The sequence below is a fragment of the Motacilla alba genome, chromosome 11, assembly GCF_015832195.1.
Source record: "Motacilla alba alba isolate MOTALB_02 chromosome 11, Motacilla_alba_V1.0_pri, whole genome shotgun sequence".
NCBI lineage: Eukaryota > Metazoa > Chordata > Aves > Passeriformes > Motacillidae > Motacilla > Motacilla alba.
The window spans coordinates 12,948,050-12,962,108 of NC_052026.1; the positions used below are offsets into that span (position 1 = coordinate 12,948,050).

At 42.0% G+C, this 14,059-nt stretch overlaps 1 protein-coding gene across 5 annotated transcripts in view; it reads left to right on the plus strand.

Annotated features, from left to right (window-relative positions):
- Positions 1 to 14,059, plus strand: part of NUP93 (nucleoporin 93) — a 78,761-nt gene that overhangs the window by 19,341 nt on the left and 45,361 nt on the right. The window lies entirely within an intron of this gene.

Below are 14,059 nucleotides of genomic sequence, written 5' to 3' on the forward strand. Positions count from 1 at the left end.
GTGGATCCAGAGAAGGTTCATCTTGCCATCTTGAAGGAATTTCTAAATCATTTGATTTTATGCAGATCTCTGAGGTGGGTCCTTTTGCCATCAGCACCCCTGGTTGGTGTCATCCACAGGAAGGAACACGCCTTTTACTGGGCATTTGCAAACCAGTGTTTGTCTTGTGGCAAGTGTGCTGGGTGGTTATGGACATCCAGACAAAACATGGAGACTTTGAAACTGGATGATCAGATGCTGAAGGAGGAGAAGGATGGCCACTGCCTAAAATGCAAATAGCTTTTGCTGGACCTCTTTTATATGCTGATTAGTTACTTCAAGCAGTTTATATGGGCAGAGACTCGCTGTTGCACTGTACCTGGTGCAGGAGTTACAGTCTGGTTGTCCATGCTGCTGCAGGCTGTGCCTTCCCGTTAGTGAGGCTCTTTCTGGTGTCAAAGGCAATGGCTTGCTGATCTCATCTTTCTCCTAAGTGATGTTCCAGAGTGGTAAATTGAAAACGATCATGACCGGTATCCTCTACCTCTCTGCTTTATGGAAAATGCATAGAGTGAAATAGTCTCTACCACATGCCACTAAAGAGAAGGTCTTTTTGTGTCTTTCACAGTTAATTTTTCAGAGAATGTTGCAATTTGTTTTTGTAAGCTGGATGGGTAGTCAATGCACTTCATTAAGACTCTGAGGAGTTCTGTTAAACACGTGAATTTGGGCACAGAGAGTGGGTAGGCAGGACCTCAGAGTTTTAGCAACTCCTGAGCTTATTGATTTATTTTACTCAAGTTTTTTACATCTCGAAACAACCCTTTGCTACAGTTACAGCATTGGATCATTTGCCTATCTGTGTAGTACTGACTAATTATCTTTTAAAAAATGAACTCGCAGCTTCCAGAGCAAATCAAGAGTGACACCATATCAGCACCACAGGAGGCAATCTCTTCCTCAGACAGAGACCTCCCCATAGTCACACAGTAACGCTGCTTTTGTAAGGCTGCTGGCCCTGCCAAGTGCTGAAGTACTGACCCTTCCAATACTGTTTGTGAAATCAGTGCAGTGCATTAGTTTATTGATAGGCACAGCTTCACAACCAAATCTTACTCAGACTGTCTCACAGCTAATTCCTCTGGAGTCTTCCAGGGCCATCATGAGTGTAAATGATTTAATTATAGCACTACCTTTTGAAGTGTTTGTATGAATTCAGAGTGTTTTGATACACTGTGGTACATTCCATCAGAGTAATCTTACCTGTGGGATCATCAGAGCCTCCTTTTGCATTAATACCAAAGCTTTAATTAATTGTTACTTCTGATAGCCCAGTGAAGCTGAAAGAGCTGTATTTTGTCCCTTGGTTTTTGGGTATGGTTTGGGTCTGGATTTTTATTTGTTTGTTTTTGCAATTAATCTCTGAACAACTTGCCTAGGTGCTACTAGAAGCATCTGCTGAACAAGCTGTTGCTACCAGCAGTAGAAGCAAAACTCTGCAGGTGTCAGATGAATGTCAAATTTCTGTGGCCCATAGTTAATGTGTTTATTACAAAAAAACTTGGTGATTCTTAGGATGTGTCACTAGAACATCTTTTAAAATACTTTTAAACTTTATTTTCAAGATAAACATCAGCTATTTCGAAGCTTAGGTGCACTGACAGGCCTAGGACAAAGAAGCACAGGGAAATGAAGGCTGAGATAGGAGCAGGTTCATGCAAATCAATATTGAGTGTAACTGTGGAGATGTCAGGATGGGAATCTCCAGCAGAGCTGCAGTTCAGTGTATTGAATTGTCAGAGGGTGCAGCTGGGGGGTTATTGGCAGCGCACATGTGCTGGGCTTCTACCTCCAGTTACAGCAACTTCCAGCTCATTGAATGTCACACAGTTTAAAAATAGGGGTTGGGCAGCACAGATAGTGACTGACAGTAAGGAAAAGTTGCCCTACAAGATCATAACTTATAGTAATGACTGGCTAAAACAATTGGGAGGTTAAATTACATGTGGAATATCAAAATGCCTTTGTCCTTGGCCTTTGACTTCTTGATCTGTATTGAGATCTAAGCAAATGTATGTCCTCCATAGTTCGTGTCTAATGACAACTTGCATCTTACATTGGTTTATAGCATGCTATGTGGAAACAACTGAAATGCAGCCCAAGCAATTAGCTTTTGAAGACAGAGGTTATAAATGAGATGTAAAATGGAGAGTCTTCTGGAGTTTCAGGCTTTGGTTTTTGTTTGGGTTTTTCAGGGAAACTGAGGGTGGATTTAGAACAAAAGCTCATAAAGAGCCAATGATATGGGATTTCAGCACTTGAGATTTATCTGTTTGTACTTGCTGGCTGAAAGCAGCGCATTCAAATCAAACCAGCAAACTGCTGTCACATGTGTTGGAGATGAACAGGGAATGAGGTTTTTTTCAGAGGTTCCACAGGACAGAAGAAAGAAGAGAATGTCAGTTATAAACTTTGAAAGCAAGTGGCTGCAATACATTCCAAGAGTATTTTGGAGCAAGAGTGCCAGTTTAAATATTTATGCAGTGTTTTATTGTACTGATTCAAATATTGAATAGCACCTGACCCTTGAATTTTTGGATCTTTGCCTGACTGGCACCCCCTGATGCATATATTTGCTTAGAAAATAGCCTTCTGTGGCAGCTGCTTTTCATTACAGGAAATTGGGAAAGCTGGATTTTGATCCAATTTTTGTAATGATTTTTATTGCTTGACTTTGGGTCCAAGAAATGCCTTCCTATGCATCAGTTTCTTCAGCTGAGAATTAAAAGTTGCATTTACCACCGGCTCTCACAAGATTGTGAGATTCTGTAGTGGAAGTAGCTTATGTGGATGTTTTCCTTTTTGCTGTTTTCTCAGACTTCTTCATTGTTCACAATCCTGATCAATATTGGGCAACATTTAACTGGCCTCCAGCTGTCACTCCCTCAGATGCCACAAGACCTTGTGAAAAAACAAGGCTGTTTCTTTCCATCAGTAGTTTTCTAGTTTGGCAGTGCTAAACAGCGCAGTCCTTGGCTGCCCCTGTGGTACATACAGACTGTCAGCAGAGCTCCTTTGCCCACAAGAAACAAGAAACTGGAGCTGTGCTACAAACACCTGTCCACTGGCAGCTCTGCTGAAACCACCCTTTTGTCATTAAGACAGCAGCAGTGGCTGTCACTGCTCTGGTCTGCAGATCTTCAGCTTCTCCGAGCTGAAATTATACAAAGACTGCTTTTAGTTGCTGCTGTGAGCTGGAATTGTGGCCATGCAAAAACCCTCTAAGCTGGCAGTTTAGAGTTGTAGGCTAAAACTTTGGTCAATACAGCTACTGCTGCTACCCAATACAGTCCTTTTATGCAGCAGTATTTAGTAGTGTGGTGACTCTCACCTGAGATGGATTATTTAGGATCTGCCTGATGTAGAGAGAGTGAGCTGAAGTAGCAAAACCTAATAGTCAGAGATCTGGCCTAAGCTATTGCTGGGCACACACCCTGCTCCTGAACTTGGATTGTGCACTGGCAACTGCTCCGTGGGCTGTGAGGACTTGGGTATTCCTGCCCCTTGCCTGCCAGGCTTGCAGCCTTGGACTTGGGTATTCCTGCCCCTTGCCTGCCAGGCTTGCAGCCTTGGCTGCTTCTGCAGAGTTCAACCTCAAGATGCAGATACCCTGACTTCAAAATACCAGCAAAAAGTCTTTCCAAATTCCCAGCCATGCTCTGTGCTTGTTTTTAGCTGAAACCCCAGGGGTGCAAGATGGTTTTAGCGAATAAACATAAGGGATGCGTGGAGGGATTTCTGAAACAATCACTCTCTGTTTCCCTCTGCGTATTTGCGGACTTGGAGAAGAAAATGGAGAATTCAGTTGGCTTGTTTACACAAACTATTAGGCTGGCTTAGCCATTCCATGATGAAGTTCCATTTCAGTACCGAGCTTACTAGGCTGTGGAGATAAAAATGATCAATTGGATTGGTTTTGTCCTCCTGTTTTTACATTCACATTTCACAGGATTGGATCAATGTCTGCCACCATTTCTTCTTGTAAAGCATACCCTGAACCTTTCTGCAGACATACACAGCTGCTCCAAGCATCCAAAAACTGTGGGTTTTTTCCACTGTCAAGAAATACAGTGGTGGCTCAGCGTTATGGCCATGGTACTGACTGGGAAGCCAGAGTTAACTAAAATTTTAAAGCATTTGTTCTATTGCAGAGCAATATGGCCTGATGGTCACACTTTCCAGAAAGTGTCCAAAACTCGTGCTCTGCAGAGATTGCCTTTGGCTTCATTTGATCAAACTGATAGGATGGATATGTCAAGGGATTATGCAGGACTGATGTTTTGCAGGCAATTAAAATCCATGAGTTGGATTAAAACACAAATGTTAGTATGCTTTGATGGGATTTTTTTTTTTTTGGTTTCTTTTGACTGAGATGCTTTTTGGAGATAAGTTGGAACCAGCTCCTAATTTGCAGTTGCTTGGGGCTCTGCTGTTTGTGATTTCTTTAGTTTGCTGCTCTTACCTGTTGACCTGCTTGATTAATTTTGTGTCTGAACTTCTGTCCTTTTATTCATGACTCTTCTGCCCTGTCAGAACAGAGTTTTAAAATACAAAAATCTCTACAGTTCTGAGGACCAATTAGGTCTAGACTTTAAGATAAATGCTTAATAATGACTGTGAAATAGTATGTTCTTAATTTCTTGCTTCAGGACTCTTATTTTTTTATTAGGAGCTGAGCTTGACAAAGAAGGATGAGGCCAGTGGCAGTTATAAAGGGTGCATTGTATTTTACTGCAGTACTGAAGTATTGATTGTTGACTTATTGATAGGCTTAATGCACAACCATTTCCTTAGTTAGTGTTTGAATGTCCATTAAAATGTGGCTTGGTGCCAGAATATTGAAATTCTACATTTATAATATAATTTATTATATCTAAAAAGTCTATCTAAAAGTACTAATGTGGTTTGGATTAAAAAAAAAAAAGATAAATAGGCCAATTGTGAGTTTCCTTGTTTTGTTTTTGTTAAACTTCACATACTGAATTGAACCTCTGAGGCAGGAGACACTGAAAAGAAGACAGAGGAAGGCTGACAGAAATCCTGATGTTCTGAGGTTTGTGCCTCTTGGTATTTTTCCCCTTTGATCTTTGACATGCCCAGCATTTGCTGAGCCTCTAACAGACATTAAGGGATGCTCTAATTTATTCATTTTAAACTAGTTATTGTTTTTTCTAGGGGAAAGTTTATTTGTATAGCTTCACAAGTGTGTTGCATGTTTGTAGCACTACTCATAAAAAATGCCTGTTGTGGTCACTGTGTAATGCTTCCCCAGATGTGAGGAGGGGCATGCCCTCTCCTCCCTGCAGCATCACCAGTAATCTGTGCTCAGTTCCTGGGTTAAACCACACTTCCCAGTGTGGTTTACTGGTCCATGTTCCTCTTAGCCCCTTCTGCTCGAGTCTCAGGCTCATGCTGCTGATGGCCAGTTGTCCAGCTTCTAGAAAAGACCACATCAGGTTTTGGACAGATGGGTGTGGAAGGCCTGCTGCTATTGCTGTTGCACATGAATAATCCTGTAGAAAGCAGCTGTCCTGATATTTGGGGTGACTTTCATGTATTGATAAGGTAGACAAGGTGGAACCTTTAATTGCTGTGAATCACTTGCCGCTGTGGTGAGCCAGAAGCCTTTCTTAACCCGAAGCCTTTCCTTTCTAATTCTTGTGGTACAGGTAACCAGGGATCCTTCAGGAGCTATCTCTCTCTTTTATAAAAACACAAACCTTCACAAAACAGAAAAGATTAAGCTCGTTTTGGTTTATGTGTATCCCTAGGCTTGGGTGGTGGCATGGCCACAGTTTTGGTGGAAAATGACATTTTTCAGCTATCTGGTTCTGTCAGGTAGTTTTGCTGTTTGTTACAGCCTGCTGAAAACCAGTAGTTACACAAATAGTAAATACTTCACTGTGGCTAGAAGTACTGGAAATTAAGGGAGACCAAAACAGCTTTCTGCACTTCCAAATATGAGGGGAAATATTTGACAAAAGGCGATGAACCAAAAGTTTGCCCTCTGGCTACTGTCTTGAACGTTATTTAATCTCTCTCACTTAGACTTGTAGCTAGGACTTGATACAGTTCCTTCCCTGCCATTTCAGCTTTCCATTAAATAATAAAGTTTTGTAAGGTAGGGGTTTTTTTGCCTGTTGAGAGTCCACCACTTTAAAAGAAATTGTGATGATACTTTTGCAAAAAAAAAAGTTTTTCTCTCACTGGGAAGTTGTGGAAATTGCTCCATCTCTGAGCAAATATCAGTGTGAGTGGTATTATTACCAAGATGAAGCTTGTGCTGGTATTTGTGTTAAAACTGACTTTTTATCTGCCATGGCATATCTTGGGCTTAGTGTTTGTTTCCAGTGATCTGATTTTCTTCATTCCTCTGTTTCAATGGTCTGCCAAATCTGATACTTCTGTGCAGAGGTGGCCATCACTATTGTTCACCATTTTTCTAAAACATACAAAGATGATGGAAAAAAACTTCCAGGTTGGAAAAAAACTTCCAGGTTTGGTTGGTTGGTTAGTTGTTTTTTTTTTCTTCCCTGTGCAGTTCATATCCATTCAATTACTGTGGTTGGCCTGTGAAATTTTGTGGTGATTTTTTTTCAAAAATTTGAATTTGGGTGACAGATGATGAAGCAGTTTGGAAATTAGTGTCTTCTGTTTCATACCAAGTGGGAAAGAGAGAACATAACAAGCTACTTCAGATTTTCAGCTCATCTTTGTGCGGAGTACAATATAATGTCTAATCATTTGCACTCACTTTCCCTGGACTCTTACATGGCATGGTCCCAGCTTACCTGACTTATTCAGAGTTCAGCTTTAAAAGGTAGAAAAGAAAGGACATTACCATATAGCAATTTAATTAACACTATGGCAACAACTATCTATAGACTTAAAAAAATTGCAATGCCAATTTAAGTTGCTCTGTTCTACTTTTTTAGATACTAGCAATAGGAAGAGATGATAAAATCCCTCTCTACAGGAGGTTAAATTAATAGGTGCCCCAGAAGGCCTGGAAGGGGCAGGATTTGCTAGCATTCCTTGAATGCTGAAGTCTCCCAAATTGGATAGCAAAGAAAATCTCTTGAAAGATTCATCTTGCAAGAAAAGCCCTTGCTGATAATGGAGGACCCTAGGGAAAATGCATTTTGGGTGCTATTAAACTTCAGCAGCTGGAGGATCTTGTTTGGAACAAACATTAATAAAAGTTTTCTTTAAAAAGGAAATCAAGTCTTCCAAATCTTTGCCTCCAGCATGTCCTTGCTTCCAATAAACAGACACAGGAATTAATGTTATTTGCAGAATCCTAGTTCAGTAATAGTACATGAGTAATATACTATATCATAATTGAGTAGCAACACATATTTTATATAAAAGTCACATATTTTATATAAAAGTATGCATTGATGTATGATGTGTGTATGTAATGATGACTGTGCTACTTAAGCTGCAGTTCCATAAGGAAGTGTTTGCTTAATAGTAGCTGAAGAATGATTTGACACAGCTGCACCTGTAAATACAGTGGTTTGACACAACCCCCCCTGCAACCTCAGTTATAGTGCCCAGTACTAGTGAGAAGGATAATGCTTCACTGGATGTCTGTGTTTTACAGCATGGTGTGCTGTTAGAGCTGTGGTTCCCTGTGAAGGTAGATGGGAGACACCCAAGTTGTGCTTGATGACCAAAGTTAAAGCAGCTGCATTACTGTATGTACCTCTTGAGTGGTAAACATTGTGTGTTTACTGCTTTTCATTACTGAAATGTATGTTTTGGAATCCTGTCTGCCTGCCCTCTTTGGGTGTCCTCTGGAAGGATGTTCTGCAGTAAGGCTTCTCATAATATACATTCGAGTCTGCAGTGCTGCAAGATCTCTGGAGATAACTGGAGCCTCTTCTGAGCCGTGTTGGGGGAAAGGATAAATGACATTTGGTGGTCTGTTTTTCATGAATATAAAAGTTGTATTACATTAGTGAATCAGCAAAGTATTTTTCACAGGAAAATTCTCTGACAAAATAATACTGGAAGCCTGCAATGTGATCTTAATGCTTGTTTATGGATGCTACGTGGGTGTTGTTCAGTGCAATATCTGATAACATGTCTCCACCAACAAACATGTAAGCACACTGTGGTGGAGTGTCATAACCAGAATGAATAACTTAGCCATTTTAAGCAAATGGAGCAGTGCCTGTCTCACTTCTGCACTGACTAGGGACAGGCATTTTGTTTCTGGGTACCCACCTAAGCTCTGGCTGTTCCTCTGGGGCTGGACAGAAAGTAAATTTTGCATTGCTTTCTGCATGGATCTTGCAGTATGGGCTTCTGTGTAGCAGGAGCTCAAGGAAGATTAACAAGACATTTTTGTTTACACCACTAATCAGTCTTTAGATGCTTTAGTCTTGGCCACTACTGATCTAGTTCATGTTTGAACTAGTGACCTCTATTTGAAAGTCACTTTGTCCTTTTAATAGTTTTCTGAGTCAGCCTCTGTGCCTTCCTGAGAGTCTCTTTATCTATACACTTGAAAAGGTTGTTCCTTTTTTTGTGAAAGACTAATCCCCATTTTGTATGGGTATGCACATTGCATTAAATGAAAGCTCTGTGCATTCCCCTCACTCGCCTGGAATGAGTCCTTGCTTTTCTTCTGATCTAACAGCTGGTGACTCAGTTTCAGTGGGCTTCTGTTACCTTCAGTTTTGAAGTTTTGAATGGACAAATGAGGAGAAGGTGGTGGTGAGTCTCATCCCCTGCAGCCCATTGTTTCCCAGTCTCTACCAAGTTTATATTCTTGAGTTTGACCTTTCTCTAGGCATTTGCTTTTACTAGAAGCATCTGCCTAACCCCAGCTAGCTGACCTTATGACATATAGCATTGCCAATCCTTCATCTTGAGTCTAAGATTTGATCCCTGCTAATTCTTCTAGCTCTTCCCGTTCTCCTGCTGTCTCAGTGTCCTCAGAATGTCTTTGCAAACAATTGCTGGGTTATAACTTGGAAGAAATGGTGACATAAGTACTTTTCAGCATCAGAAGGATAGAGATATATAGATGAATAATCATTGTGAAAGGTGAAAGGCAGGTGAGTACAAAAGTAATAGTTTCTGATTTAAGTCTTCTAGTTTTGATAGCCAGGTGAAACCTCTGTAGCTTTTAAGATCTGTGTTTTGTAAGGGATTTAAGGGTAGGATAAGCTGTTCGTACCTTTGTCTCTTTTAGTCAAATTCAACAGATGGATGCTTTTATTTCCGCTGCTGGAAGTTGTATCCTCAGCATTATCTAATGTAAGATGACAAGGCGAGGAGATTCAGGCAGAGAAATGAAATGATGAAACTCCAAATGACTTAATTTGGTCCACAAAGTACAGATTTTTGTTTGTCTTCCAGTCATGTCAATCCTGCATGGAATTGCTGCTGGGAGGAGACCTGGTGGTTTTAATATGTACAGCTGCTTAATCATTCTGCTCATGACTATGATATAAAACCATTGACCAAGCAGACATGGCCAGGCTCTGTGTGAGCCAGGGCTGAAGGAATCTCCCTTCCCAGTCTCTGGGTAGTCTGTGATCTGCTTGAACACTGTGTTGCCACATTTCCTCCAGGAAATGGAGAAGGGAACAAACAACACTGACAGACGTTAGTCACGTCACTTAACGCAGGACTGGAAGGCCCTTGGATATTAATGTAATGAGCACAGTATAAAGATCTGAATAGAGTAGACCTGACTTCTAATTAAGCTTGCTGAGATGCCAATACTGATTTCAGTCGTACTTTCACTATGAGAAATGCAAGGATGGTTTTACAAAGCAGCCATACAATTGCTGTTGTTCACTTGAACCTGTGTGCTTGTGGGTGTACATTTTCCATGCTGGCCAGCAGTTCTAGTGCTACTTTCTTCAGAACTGCTAGCTGTAATTAAAGGAAAAGCACAAATTTAGCTTCTTATCTAAGAAAAACCTAAAATACTGTCTTCATCCTGGCTTTTCACTGCTAATTTCAGAATGGTGTGGCAGCCCATTTCAAGCAAACATCCTTGGCATTTTGGGATTCAGCAGGTCTATTCAGGTCCATCGCTAGTGTTTGTTGCCTCTTGGCACCTTGTGGTTTAATATGGAGGGCTGTCTGGATTCCTTTGGCAAAGAATTGAGTGAGTTGTTCTTCCTGAATGTGGGAATGCTGCTGGAGGCCCATATCTTACATCCAACTGGCAAGGAGGGGCCATGGGTTTTAGAAAGAGCCTGGGCTGCCCTTTTGTGTAGCACTCCTCATCATAAGGGGTGAATGCATCTATCTTCATCTGTCAACTCTTGGTGAGCAGGCTGGGAGCCACAGCTGCTTCTGTGTGCCCAGTCAGGCCCTGGGCTGCAAACAGCTTGTGCTATGTGATGTAACATGGCTAAGGATGGTTCTGAATACGCAGGCGAGTTTCTGTGAGTGTGTTTTATCCAGTCCAAGATGGATTGATTGCTGTGGAAATTAAAAATATGGATTTGGTTCCGCGTATATGACTCTTCTGTTAGTGTTGCAAGTCCATGTATAATTGCTGTCTCTCAGACCACTCACAGCTGACACTATAACCCTGAAGAAACAAAGGTAAAAGCACAGAATTGTTTCTGCTTTCATGCATGTGGATGTGCATTTCTGTGTGGTGCCTTTTGGACTTTATCTGATGGGGAATTCTGAGACATTTTGTGAGAAGCAGGAGCATTGACAATTGTATTTTGGTTAATCATCATAGAAAGCTCATGTTTGCTCCTAGCTGACGCTTTGTGGCTTCTGCTGGAGTTAATAATTCATTGCTGGACCGTGTCAAAGCATGCTCTTAAGTCAGGCTCCTCCGTGGATTGCTGGCATCAGTAGGAGTCAGAAGAGATGAAAGATGGGCTTAGTGTTTGACAGCTATTAACTTGGTGTGGGCCTCTAGGCAGTGTTAACTTCCTCATCCTGTGCTTCCCTGTGTTTGGGAATGTGAGGGACGTGGGAATTCAGCTTCCTGTGAAGCCGTGTTAGAATTTCAGTAGCCAGACAGAAGAACGCTGAAATGAAGGTGTGAATATCAGTGGCCATATGGTTCTGGTTTAATAGGCTGTGGGTCGAGAGGATTTGCTTGCCACGATGCTGAGGTGACAGTTTTATAAAAGAGCCATTTCACTACGAGGTTGAGTAGCTTTCCAATGCACGGTGCCAAACCTCCCAGGGAGAGCGTGCTTTTAGCACCGAGGGTTGAATTTGGTCATGTCGGTGCTTACAGTCATCTGCAAGAGGGATTGACATGCAGGGTTTGTACATAAAAAAGGGGTTAGCAATCTGAATTAAAAATTAACACATTCTCCTCATAATTACAGACTTACAGCAGGCTAATGCTGTACAAAAGAGGGCTTTCCAGACAGAGTTTAATGGCCCCAAAGCAAAGCCATCACTTCTCTCCCCCCTCCTTTTAAATTAGCATTGGCATGTTTAAAACACTCCTCAAATTCTGCTGCAAAATAGCTGTTTGGCTTTCAGTTGTGGTTTTTGGTAGTGTGAGCTTTTTTAAAGGTGATTATTCTTTTCAATGCTTAAGATGGAAAGTGGTTTGCATATTCATGGCACATTATAATTTTGAAAATAATCTCCTAGTGGATATTTAACAATGGCTTTGGGTAAATGGACACTTGTTGCTCTTTGTTTAAACGATTACATCTCAATTATCGCTCGATGGTGAGAGCATGGGTAATACCCTCGATTCTTTGTCAAACAGGCTCTAATTAAAACTGGTTCCTGCACTTGCCTCTTGGATAAATATGGACGTGAGGTAGTTCAGTGACACCCTGTCAAATTGCCGAATTGTGTGCAAGTTCCCCATTCATCCGGACAAATGATACCACTAATTGGGGTGTGGATGGCAGTAACAGCACTGCCAGTGTTGGTGCTAATCCTCTCTGCTTGGCTGGGCTCCCCCCACCTCTCCCCTGCTCGGGACCAGCACTCTTCTAATTTTACAGGATTTGTTTCACTTCCCCCTGTATCTGCCTGGTCACACAAAGCATTGGTCTTCAGTCAGTTCTCTCAGGGGTGTGTCCTGCTCTCTGCCTTTACATCCTGCCTCTTGTTTGGTACAAATTTAGTTCTAAAGCTGTATTGAAACTCAGGTGTCCTTTGAGCTCTGTAACAAGCCAGCAACTCCCAGTGAGTATGTTGGTGGTTTTTCCCCTGAAGGAGGATGGCTCCTGTGGATGTTACTGGAGCTGGTCACTTCCCTATTCCAGTTTTTGTTTTGACTCTGGATGGCTCATTTGTCTTAGTCCAAGTAAGTTAGCACATTGCAAAAAAGCCCAAATCCCCTGCAAGGCAGGCCAGTAGCATCATAATACAGTCAACCTGACTTTTTGCTCTGCTGTGCTTGTGTGTGAGTGTAACTGTATTGATGTTGAAATGTTAGTCTGGGTTTTCTTCCTCTTCTCTTCACCACAACCTGCTTGGACTGAACTCTCTGGCTGTTCTTTCTGCATCTCTCTGAAGGGGTAGGATGAGTGTGCAGAGCTGAAGGCAGAGACCTCGCCTGTCATTAATGCTGGATAATCACCCTGCTGGCCTTGCAGAGAGGACCAGCTGATGCTTTAAGGCTTTCTCCAGAGCCAGTATGACAGTGCAGTATTTGCTGCTGCTGCTACAGTGCTGGATTAAGCAGAGAAGAAATTTTGGGAAGGAGCTACCTATCACTGTTACAGCTCACTGCCAGCAGTGTTTCTCAATTTTGCTGGCTAATGTTCACCGGCAATGGCAGACATTGAAAATGTAGAGCTTCAAAACAGCACTAATACAGGAGCACATCCAGGGATGCTGGTCCTATTCTCCACCTTCTCTCTGTCCAGTGCAAGGCTGAAAGAAAAGGAGATTATATCGTTGATTGCACCATGTTTTACCATTTGTCAGTGTTTTTGTCTTTTTTTTTAAGGTAAGGGTGATTGCATCTTTTGATTTTTTTTGTAGTTGTGATGAAGGAATCTCCTTCCCTTTAGAGATGAAGCTTTACCTAGCAAGGCAGGAGGTCATTGTGAACACCCAGAGATAGAGTGAGGCAATGATCATGATCCAGAGAAGGATATTCTTATTCTAACAGCTTCTGCATTCTCTCTGCATTGTCATTCTCTTGGAGATATGATGCTTTCTACTCAGAAGGAAGAGTTTTGCAGTTTTCCTTAGCTGGGGCCCAGCGGCCCTGAACAGTAGTTTTCCTTCTTCTCCTCCCACAGTCACATCAGAGTGCAGAAGTGATTGATGCGTGAGCTGACTGAACGCTCCACTAAATTGATTGCCAGTGAAACAGATAGCAGTTCCGACATCTTAGCTGGGTTAGCACTCACAGTTGTTTACACTAACAGCCATTTGGGGTGGGTAGTTTCTGTTCACATCCCTCAAAGCTGTTGCTTTAAGAAATCCATAGGTAATGGGAGACAGTGCTGTGCTGAGCTACACTAGGAAGCCTTTCCCTGGTAATGCACTATGTTAGATAAAGTACAGATATATGATTGTGCTGATTGTAATGCATAGATCTGCAGTTGCAAGGAGCTTCTGCAGTAGCATTATATCGCCAGAAAATAACAGAGAATGTCTCTTGAGAAAAGCAGCATCTTTAAAGTTGTGGCTAGCAGCTCCAGATGGATGATTGTGCTGCTGAAATCCCTGGGAGGCTGCTGTCTGTCCTAAAGAGTCGACTGTCCCTCCAGGTACCTTTACCTGTTTCAGAGTTTGGCTAGGAAGCAAAAGCTCTGTGTAACTTTGGTGCTTCTGTCTCTGCACCACTAGTGGGTTATGCAGACTAGAGGTAAGTAGGGGGAGAAGCCATCAAAACCAGAGCAGTGTGTGTGAGGTGAGTGGCAAGTTACTGAAGCAAGCCCAGCAGCAGCGATGGTGCCAGACATGGATGCTCAGAAATGCAGGAGGAATGCCAGAGTTAAATTATCCCTGCAAATGTATTAACCTTCCTCTCCCAAAAGGGAGTTTGCCTGCACTATGGGGTGTAGCTGGTTGATCAGTAATTTTCCCTGCAATG